Below are 11,195 nucleotides of genomic sequence, written 5' to 3'. Positions count from 1 at the left end.
TGTGTGTGTGTGTGTGTGTGTGTGTGTGTGTGTGTGTGTGTGTGTGTGTGTGTGTGTGTGTGTGTGTGTGTGTGTGTGTGTGTGTGTGTGTGTGTGTGTGTGTGTGTGTGTGTGAAACACATGGGTGGCACATGTGTTGTTACTATGACAACGCATTCATTATTTTATTTCTACATTTTTAATTGCTTGTTTGATACCATGCTGAAATTACGACTTTTTAAAGAATATTAATCTTTGCCTCTGCATCATTATCTTAAGATTTTGTTACGCCAATAAACCGCCTTGAAATTGATAGACAGAGAGACGCACGCACTATATAGAAAAAAACGGATATACCCCTTACACTACTCATATGTATATGCTGTATGTATATAAACACATACACAAACACACACAGGCCAACAGTAGGAGAGAGATTAGTTGGGAGAGGGGGAGGGAGAGGGAGAGGAGAGAGGGAAGAAAGCGAGAGGGAGGGAGAGTGAGAGAGAGAAGGAGAGGAGAGAGTAAGGAAGTGGGAGAGAGAGAAAGGGGGAGAGAAGAGTCAGAGGGTGATGGAGAGAAGGCGACGGAGTTAGAGAGTGGAGAAAGAGAAAGGGGGACATGAGAGAGAGAGATATGAGTGATTTGCATGTCAAGTATTAGTGCCGTTCTCGCGCAATATAAAACCAACACACGTCTTCCTCACACGTGTATGAACACACAACACACTACCAACACATTTGAATACACACTACACAATATTAACCCGCACGTGACGCAGCCAGGAAAATACACACTGATTCATACATGACAGTATTATATATTAATATTTGTATTAATATTTACCTCTCTCTCTCTATATATATATATATATAAATATATACGTCATCTTTCAGCCCATAAAAGACTTCACTCCATACTCCATAGCAGCATCGCACCTGATACCTTCCCCTACCTAATGCTGCAGCTCCAGCACACACACTCACGCACACACACGCACACGCACACACACACACACACACACACACATATATGGAGGACCAAGGCATGTGCATGTGAAGAAAACACAATGCATCTCTGCCAGTATTAGAAGGGAAGATGCACATACATGCTGGTCAGATAGTTTAGCAGCATTCCCTCATTTAGCTTCATGTCTCTCAATCTCCCTTTCCCCCCCCCCCCCCTCTCCACCTCTCCCCTCTCTCTCGCTCGCTCTCTCTCCCTCCCTGGTGCCCCCCCAACCCCTCCCCTTCCCTCTCTATGTCACCCTTTCCCTTCTCTCTCCCTCTCTCACTCCCTCTCTCCCCCATTATCACGCTCCCCCCCTCTCTGCCCCCTCTGTCCCTCTCCCCCCTCTTCCATCCTCTCTCTCTCTCTCCATCTCATCCCCTCACCCTCCTCTCTAACCCCCCCCCCCCCCCCCCCCCCCCCTCGCTCTATTTCTCTCTCCCGCTCTCTCCCTCTCCCCCTCCTAGCAGGATATCCTGTCACCATCGTGGCGTCTTTAGAGGAGTAAAGGATGCATGTTTTTACCGTCACTCCTCAAGGAGTCTCCTGCCTGGTCCTTCTCGCGCCTCCCTCCTCCTCCTCCTTCTCCATGTTGTCTCTCTCTCCGCTGCAGAGCTCTGAGGATCTCCCTAGCGCGCCGCGGCTACCGTAGTAACGGCTAGCGCGCCTCGGCTACCGTAGTAACGGCAGGCGACTAGCACCTCGCTCTACCCGCGAGCCCCTCCCTCCCCCCTCCTCCCCAAAGTCTATCCCTCTCACACTCTCTCTCTCTCTCTCTCTCACTGTCTCACCCGCTCTCTCTCTCTCTCTCTCTCTCTCTCTCTTTCTCTCTCTCTCTCTCTCTATGTCTCACCCAATCTCTCTCTCTCTCTCTCTCTCTCTCTCTCTCTCTCTCTCTCTCTCTCTCTCTCTCTCTCTCTCTCTCTCTCTCTCTCTCTCTCTCCTACTTTGCTGCCAAAATGCTGCAGCTTAGATGTCTGCTCACCCCTCTGTCTCTCCCCCTCTCTCTCTCTGTTACTCTCTATCTGCCTCCCAGTCAAACAGTCTCTCTCTCTCTCTCTCTCTCTCTCTCTCTCTCTCTCTCTCTCTCTCTCTCTCTCTCTCTCTCTCTCTCTCTCTCTCTCTCTCTCTCTCTCTCTCTCTCTCTCTGTCTCTCTTTGAACAGTATGTGCTGCTTGCTCTACCTCTGGTTAAGCCACTGCCAACTATATGATATCACTCAGTTGCCTTATATGGAAAGCCCCTGGTTTCCATAGCGACAGTGGACTCCACCTGCCTCTCCTCTCACTCTCTCCTGGTGTAGCTTTATTTTTGCACCTTTGGGTGCTCAAATGAAAGCCGATGTGGTGGGCCGAGTAGGTAGAGGAGAGGAGAGAGACATCGACAGAAGGGAGGGAAAGATAGAGGAGGAGGTGGATGAGGAGGAGGAAGAGGAGGAGGAAGAGGAGGTGGTGGAGGCGGAAGAGTTCCACTCACTTGGACTCATTGATCTTTATCCTTTAAAAGCTTTCTCAGAATGCCTCTCTGCAGTCCTGCTCTCCGCTATAATCACCGCCCACTTATAAAAACAATCGCTTTCCGTCAATGGCTTCCCGTGGAACACCACGTCCTGTTCTCTAGTTGTAGTACCGAGGGTACGATCTGCAAAAAGTCTAAGCAACTTCCATGAATCTCAGACGGAAGCAACAACTGCAATACACCCGTTTAACTAAAGGAGTTGATCGTATCCTGTTTTACAGGAGATCAATCGTATCTCAGAGCAGTACTGCTGGACGGGGTGGAACTAGCAGGCGTCTGGAGGGCGGAGTGAGGGGCGGAGCTAGCAGGTTAAGTGAGGGGCGGAGCTAGCAGGTTAAGTGAGGGGTGGAGCTACCAGGTAGAGGTTGGGGTGGTGGTGGAGTTAGCAGACGGAGGTTGGGGTGAGGGCTGGAGCAAGGGTGGGGTTATGGCTGGAGAGAGGGGAGGAGAGAAGGGAGGAGAGATGGGGGTGGGCAGAGTGGAGGAGGTCGGGAGAGGGGTTACCTGCTGTCTGGCAGGGGTGGAGAGCTGGGAGGCGGGCGCACTGCAAGGGCTGCTGGGTACTTTGTGCTTGTCCAGGAGGCCATGGCATTGGCGCTCCGCCTCGGCCGTGTGGGAGGTGCTTAGGGCCTCCAGACTCCGGGCGTTGCCTCGCCGGTCCAGAGACGAGCAGGAGAAGCCCCCGTTGGCGGCGTTGTCGTTGAAACGCCGGGCGCCGCGGCCGCGGTCCGCCAGCGTGTGGTACTCCCGCGGGAACTCGACGTCACCCGCTGAAATCATGTGACCTTTTCTCTTCTCACGCCCTGCGGGGGGGACAATTCACTGATCAATACATGATCAAGTTCATAATCATTCCATGTTCCGGTTCAGTATCAATACATGATCAGGATCAGTATCAAAACATGTTCAGGTTCAGTATCAGTTCATAATCAGGTTCAGTATCAATACCTGATCAGGCTCAGTATCAAAACTTGATCAGGTTCAGTATCAACACATGATCAGGTTCAGTATCAACACATGATCAGGTTCAGTATCAACACATGATCAGGTTCAGTATCAACACATGATCAGGTTCAGTATCAATACCTGATCAGGTTCAGTATCAACACATGATCAGGCTCAGTATCAAAACTTGATCAGGTTCAGTATCAATACATGATCAGGTTCAGTATCAACACATGATCAGGTTCAGTATCAGCTCATGATCAGGTTCAGTATCAACACATGATCAGGTTCAGTATCAATACCTGATCAGGTTCAGTATCAACACATGATCAGGCTCAGTATCAAAACTTGATCAGGTTCAGTATCAACACATGATCAGGTTCAGTATCAATACATGATCAGGTTCAGTATCAGCTCATGATCAGGTTCAGTATCAACACATGATCAGGTTCAGTATCAATACATGATCAGGTTCAGTATCAATACATGATCAGGTTCAGTATGAACACATGATCAGGCTCAGTACCAATGTGTTCATTTTAGATCAGCCATTTATCCAGCCTGAACGTACATCGTGTAATAGCTGGCAACCTTCACCTTATAAAGAACACAAGATGTCACTGAATCTGTCGCTTTTTGAGAATGAACGTTCAGACAGACGCAGAGCCCTAGATCTGGGTGCTGGCGTGGAGCCCCATGCTGTGCACCCAGCGGCGCCCCCACACAGAGGTATTATTCAGGCCTCAGAGTCTACTCAGTGTTGATAAGGAAGAGGAATATTAAGCAGTCTTCAAAATGTCTTCCCTGTTCGCCTCGCTTCTTTTCTCTCTTTTCCCCCTCTTTCTCAGCCTTCACTGCAGTATTTGCACACACATCAGTGGACCCACACACATATACGCACGCACGCACAAACGCGCGCGCACACACGCACCCCGTCCGAACAGCTGCAGAATGTGTCAACACTAACAACCGTGGTTGTCTTGGCTACCCAGGGGGGTGATGGTGCAGCCCCCCTAGTGACTGCTCCGCTTGTGATGGTGTCAGCAACATTGTTCCAGTTGTCGAGCCCGTAACCATGGCGCCCGTAACCATGACTCTGTCTAATCTGCCCAGCACCCCCTGCTGGCTGAGCCCCAGTAGCACACTGGGTTATTAAATGCACAGTTTTGTGGATGCCTTTACAATTTCCTAAATAGATGACTTAGTTGCAAATGAACCCCCAACACTGGCCGTGGTAATGCCATGCTCTACGGGTTGAGTTTGACAGGGAATCAAACACCTAACCCTAGCATTAATGCCTTTGGCTTAAATGTCCTTTCTGCTCGGATACATCGTGGTCTGTGTTGTGCCTCAGTCCAGTGGAGGCACCGTAACGTAATCCGGTAAAGTAGCAGAGACCTGTAATCTGTGGTCCTGAGAGAGAGAGAGAGAGGTGCAGTCTGCCAGTGAAGCTGCTAGACTGTGTCAGGTGCTTCTTCTACAGTTTAACAACATGTCATGAAAGCTGTTGATCGGACTCAGCACGCCGACACACCCAGCATCTCTAAGTGGTAGCTTGGCTGGGCGGGGGTCATCTGAGGGGGTTGTTGGTGCAGCATGCAATGCCAGATCCAATAACAACCACCTTCTTTAAGGTGAGCTCCATCATATCCACAGCAAGTATAAATAACATCCTGGAGATATTCTGAAAATGTTGCTACAGGTTAAAAACCATGAAGCGATTACCAAACACACACCCACACACAGGTGCACACGCACACACATACACACACACACACACACCTTTAAAACTAACTAAATAGCCAGAATATTCATGTGTGAATAAGTATGGAGCAGGTCGATAAAATAAATCATTATTTCAGACAGAATGACAGTTGGACTCATTTCTGTAATGCAACGGCAGACGCAGAACAGCGAACCAAACTGAACGTGAGGTATCTTGGTAGGTAATGAAGGTTCCCTTACGCCCAAGGCGCTCTGTCCTGTAGCTGCACCGGCTCCACTAAAAAACACCTGACACACACACACACACACACACACACACACACACACACACACACACACACACACACACACACACACACACACACACACACACACACTATTCAATTAACCATGAAGAGGGGTTTGACCGGACCCCTTAACGTGAGGAGAAACATACACATACGGTGTGACCGGAGCTGAACGAGCCCTAGGCTTGTTCGGGTTTCCTGAACTTCAATAAAAAGTGGAACTGGATTTATGGTGTTTATGTGGCTGTCATGTTTTACGATGAGAAGGAAGGATTCTAGACCGAACTGGCCCCTCGAGGCTAAGACATATATATATATATATATATATATATATATATATATAGATATATATATAGATAGATAGATACACGCGGACCAGGGTGATGTGGTACCACAGCTGCACCTGCTGTGCTTTCCAGTGTTCAACCCACTAGATGTCAAGCTTCTTCAAACATCTGGATGATTGAAAGGTTCCACAGAGTAAATCAGGAATATAATTAAGGCGAGAAGGTTGAAAAGGGAAATTAGCATTCAGATTTTGGTGCTTCCAGGTGTGTGTGGTGTTGTTGACTCCGCATCCAGCTGTGGGGAACAACGTAGTCTGGACGTCAAGGTAAGTAAGGGCGAGAGCTGGGCGTGCTTCACGACATTGTCAGCCCGCCTCGGCGTGCTAAGATAAATTATTGAAATTGGTGGTTTGACCAGCTGTCAGCTGAAAAAATACGCCTCGCACAGCAAGTGACTCATAATTGGAAAAATGTAACATAAATATTCAACGCTGGTCATAAGTCAGCCGCTACGGAGAACATGAAGTGGATAAGCAAATTAACAAGAGTGATGCGCTCTGAGTTTAACAAGGGAAATGGTGTGTGTGTGTGTGTGTGTGTGCATGTGTTTTGCTGATGAAGGAATCCCTCCAGTGTCCTCAAGTGCATAACAACGATTCCACAAATCCAGAAATAGCCTCAAGCAGAGAATAGCTAATACAATGACTAAAACCTTAACCCTACCCTCTAGCCCTTAACCCTTGACTCTAACTTCATCCTCACAGATGAGGGGAGATGTGATGAGCCAGCAAGGAGAGGATAGTAGAGATGAAAGATCTTCTCAGCGCATTGAAAAACCAATACGAAAAGCACTCTAACAAACCCTAATGTACTCAGAACGCACTAACATATTTCAACACACTAAAAGGAAAATTACTGCTCTGAAACATTAACATACGGTAAAACTTTTGGTTAGAACAAATTAAAGCCCCTTTCACACATGTGGTCTTACCCTGCCAAATTCCGGAAGATTTCCTGCATGGGGTTATGTGTGAATAGGAACAGGGATCAATATTCCTGGAAATCTGCTGAAGACCTAGTACTATTTCCATATCACGTAAATGGTTTATTTTAACGCTGCAATACTTTTCAGGGTGACCTGGTAACCATATCAGATCACCGCAATCCTCTCAGGCTGAATTAAGCACTCCTTCATCTCACTCTGAATACATCACTCCTTCATCGGACTCCCCCTCACTCTCTCGCCTACCCTATTTCACTCTATATAAAATAATTGCTCCAGCTCAGTCCTATCACTCTTTAATCTCACTCCACTTTCAATCACTCTGAATAGTTCACTCCCTCTCATCTCTCCTCAATCCTCACTCACTCATCATGAATCGCTCCATCTCACACCCCACTCTCACTCCAAATAAATAATTCCATCTTACTCCACTCTTAAAATAAGCCACTCCATCTCACCACTCCAACGATCCCAGCGACTGCGGATGAAAAAGTAGCCTTTTAGGATAATTCTAGCGCATCTACAACAATGTGTTCCCCCGTCCCTGTCAAATAAACCAGTAAACAAAATGAAATGAAAATACTTCCTCTCCTCCTCCTCGCGGCGATGACAGGCTGGTTAGGGTTAGGAGAGAGGGGCATGCAGAGCTGCATGCAGAGGTGCATGCGGGCTGAGGTGGTCTGCAGAGACACAGCTGCTGTGTAGAGGTCTAAGGTGCTCTGGTGCCCCATGCGGACGCACGGCACCTGACGCCTGCTCCTGAGCTCCATGCATCCACCGCTAGGAAGGTTCTGCATTGATCTGGACCGTGTGTGTGTGTGTGTGTGTGTGTGTGTGTGTGTGTGTGTGTGTGTGTGTGTGTGTGTGTGTGTGTGTGTGTGTGTGTGTGTGTGTGTGTGTGTGTGTGTGGCTGGCACTGTGTACTGTGAATGGGCGAGTGGCAGGAAGAGACGGAGAGAGAGAGCATCGTATTGAAGATGAGTGTATCTGTACTTTGTGCCAAGACAGCCGCTCTCTCTCTCTCTCTTGCTCTCTCATAATCCTCTCCAGTCTACTCGAGGGATGAGCGGAAAATGAATCAGCTCGCACTGTCTCTTTGCTGCTCTCTCTCTCCCTCCCTCCTTCCCTCTCTCATCCACTCCTTCCTCCCTGTTTAGCACATGAGGTGTAAGATGTGGAATGCTGCGAGTTGTATTGTTTGCATTTGTGTGTGTGTGTGTGTGTGTGTGTGTGTGTGTGTGTGTGTGTGTGTGTGTGTGTGTTTGTTTGTTTGTTCTATGAATGTATGTATGCGTGTCCTGACCAGCTTGCCGTAGCCATGTGTCTTTTACTACTCTCTCCATCCCTCTGTGATTCTCTCGCCCACACACAAGTGTTTACCCACAATGCAACAGTGTACTACATCAAACCACACACCTGACAATCATTCCCCTGTGCTTATAGTGATGTTGTTGACAGATATTACAACACATTTACACACACACAAACAGAGAGAGAGAGAGAGAGAGAGAGAGAGAGAGAGAGAGAGCTAGTTAGTTAGACTTTATTGTCCCCTGGGGGAAATTTACTTTACACACAACATCACTAAACACGAACCGACAGTAACTGTATATGGAAATGAAAACCAACATTACACCTTAAACACATCATCAGAACACCTGCCAGTAAAAATACATAACCCAGCAGCACACACAGGGGAAAACATCATAAGACTCATCGTTCCCTCAGTGAGTAACCCTGTTTAACGATGAGTCAAAGCGAGCAAGTCAGGGTCCTGCACCAGAAGGTGGTATAATATATATATAAAATATATATAATATATATATATATATGTGTGTGAGAGAGAGACACAGAGAGAGTGAGAGAGAGAGTGAGAGTGAGAGTGAGAGTGAGAGTGAGAGTGAGAGAGAGAGAGAGAGAGAGAGAGAGAAGGCCTTGGTAATGGAGAAAAAAAACGCAACAACAGCAAGTCACACGCCGACACAATGTGGACACTGGAAGAATAGCTTAAAAAACACACACACACACACACACTAACACACACACACACACGAGATCTGTCCCGTGATTGGCTGACCGCAGTAATGTCCTCTGATGGATGTAGACGTGAGCCAACACATCTGAACACTATCACTCTGCTTCAGGGACAGGCCTGAGGTTGTGAGGACTGCTTTAGATCAATACCACGCAAACATCTTTCAGAAAATGTTATTAAAGGGATATCCTGCAACTCCCCGAGCTCCGAGAATAGATAAACACACACACACACACACACACACACACACACACACACACACACACACACACACACACACACACACACACACACACTTATGGAGCTTCTTTCTCCTTATAGTTATATTAAGACCTGTCTGTCATTTCAAAAAGTGTCAATACTGCTCCCCTGCAATGGATGGGAAGTAGAGCCGCAAAGACTACAGCGTCGGGCCTTGGGATTAAACATGAATTAGTTATTTCCGTGGCAGACTTGGTTTTCTACAGCTTGCATTCCCTGGGACATCAAATATTACAAGGCATTTCTGTTAGGAGGGTTTTCCAGCTCATCGGTCTTCAGGTCTCTCGTTCTCCACGTTGTGACTCTAATCACAATGTGGAGAAGATCACCCCAACCTACCCACATCTTTTTGACAGAAGTTTGACATCTAGCTGTGATACCAAGACTCAAATCATTTCAATTGCTTTGAACGTTTCTTCCCCACATACGCCTGGAGCGGTCTAAGTCTAAATATCTCCTACTGAGGCAGGTTGAGTCAGCGCGTAGCGGCTACCCCGCAGAGCTCGTCACTCACTAATAGTTGATGGATGCCTATGGAATCCCTAACAAATTAAAGTCCACTAATGGCTCTTAAATCTTACCCACTGCACCTTAAAGGGATTAAACTGTCCAGTGCAGTGTTTATTACGACCTTCATACCAAGACTGCTGGTCTAGAAGAGCAGAACTCTGCCCAGTCTGACGAGAACACAGCGTCTCGGTGCATGTGATGCTGTCGTGTACCCACCTGGGCCACCGCATGTTTTCGACCAGGTACCCCACAGGAGCCTGTCCCACCGACATGCCCAGTTACACACTGAGCGGCAACATCTGAGCAGCAGACCTGGGCCATCTGCAAGCCATACTGCAAAGGGCAACCGGTTCCAGAGAGGCTCAGTCTGGGTGATCTTAATGTTCTTAGTTGGCAGATGTCCAGCACATCTCTCTCTCTCTCTCTCTCTCTCTCTCTCTCTCTCTCTCTCTCTCTCCTTAGTTGGGAGACGTACAGAGAGTGGTCCCCAAGCTGGAGCATGTCGTCAGGATTCGTCAAGCCCGATGGTGCCTAAGCTGGTTCACGTGCTCAAATACTGACCAGGGCGTTAAGCATTTCGGCCGTAATGGGGAGCCAGTATTGCTCTTCAGCAAAGTTCCCTCTGGCTTCTCTGCAAACTCCAGTTTGCTGTGATCACCAGGTCAGACAAGATGACATCTTTCCACAGCCAAACCGCCTTGAACAGACATCTTATTCACCATACTGTGACAGCTAAGCCTCTTTACTGTCACTGTGTGCCTGTCACTTGGAATCACCGCCAAATGGTTTTGTTCTGGAGAATAGGCTATCTGTGCTGAGGTCACTGTAGCTCGGTGGGGTCACTGTACTTCAGTGATGTCATTATAGTTTAATTAGCTAACTACAATTAGTGATGTCACTGTACTGTAGGTCGGTGAGGCGGCTGCAGTTTTGTGTTGTCACTGTGCCACGGGTTGGGAGTTGAAGATCGGACTGTGGTGGATGAATAAATGATACATCTAAAAGAGCTTTGGGCAGCTCTCTAGTTACGAGGCTTCCCCTGGTCTGAATATGACCTGAGTCACCTTGTCCTGAATCACCATGCAGGCTTCAAACCGCCTACCCACAACACATTGCCCTCCTCCGCTCTCCTCCCTCCGTCTGCTCATCCTCCTCCCCCTTGATCTCGCTCTCTCCTTCCTATGTCCTCCTCCACAACAGGTTTGATCAGCCTGTTGTCTTGCTCAGACAGCTGGGACAACTCTGTTCTGATCAAAAGATTCACAAACACCTTGATCTCTCTCTCTCTCTCTCTCTCTCTCTCTCGTTTAGGGGAATCAGTATCAGACAGCATGTGAAAATACGGCGGCAAGATAGAATGTTGAATATTTCATGGAAATATGGAATATTCATCGATAGATGAAGATATGTATGCCCAAATCCTCTTCCACAGACAGTCGCATGATCTGGACTGAGAAAGCTCCGTTTTGGGAGGGAGAGAGATTTCCATATTTTTTCATATTTCCATATCCTCAACTGGAACACATAAATTACTACAGCTTGTGAATCACTGTGATTGTTTCTTATTACTCTACCACCACCACCACCCCCCCCCCCAATCAGTGTCACACACACACACACACACACACACACACACA

This window comes from Gadus macrocephalus, chromosome 18, assembly GCF_031168955.1.
Source record: "Gadus macrocephalus chromosome 18, ASM3116895v1".
Taxonomy (NCBI): Eukaryota; Metazoa; Chordata; class Actinopteri; order Gadiformes; family Gadidae; genus Gadus; species Gadus macrocephalus.
Note: the sequence above shows the minus strand (reverse complement) of the source record.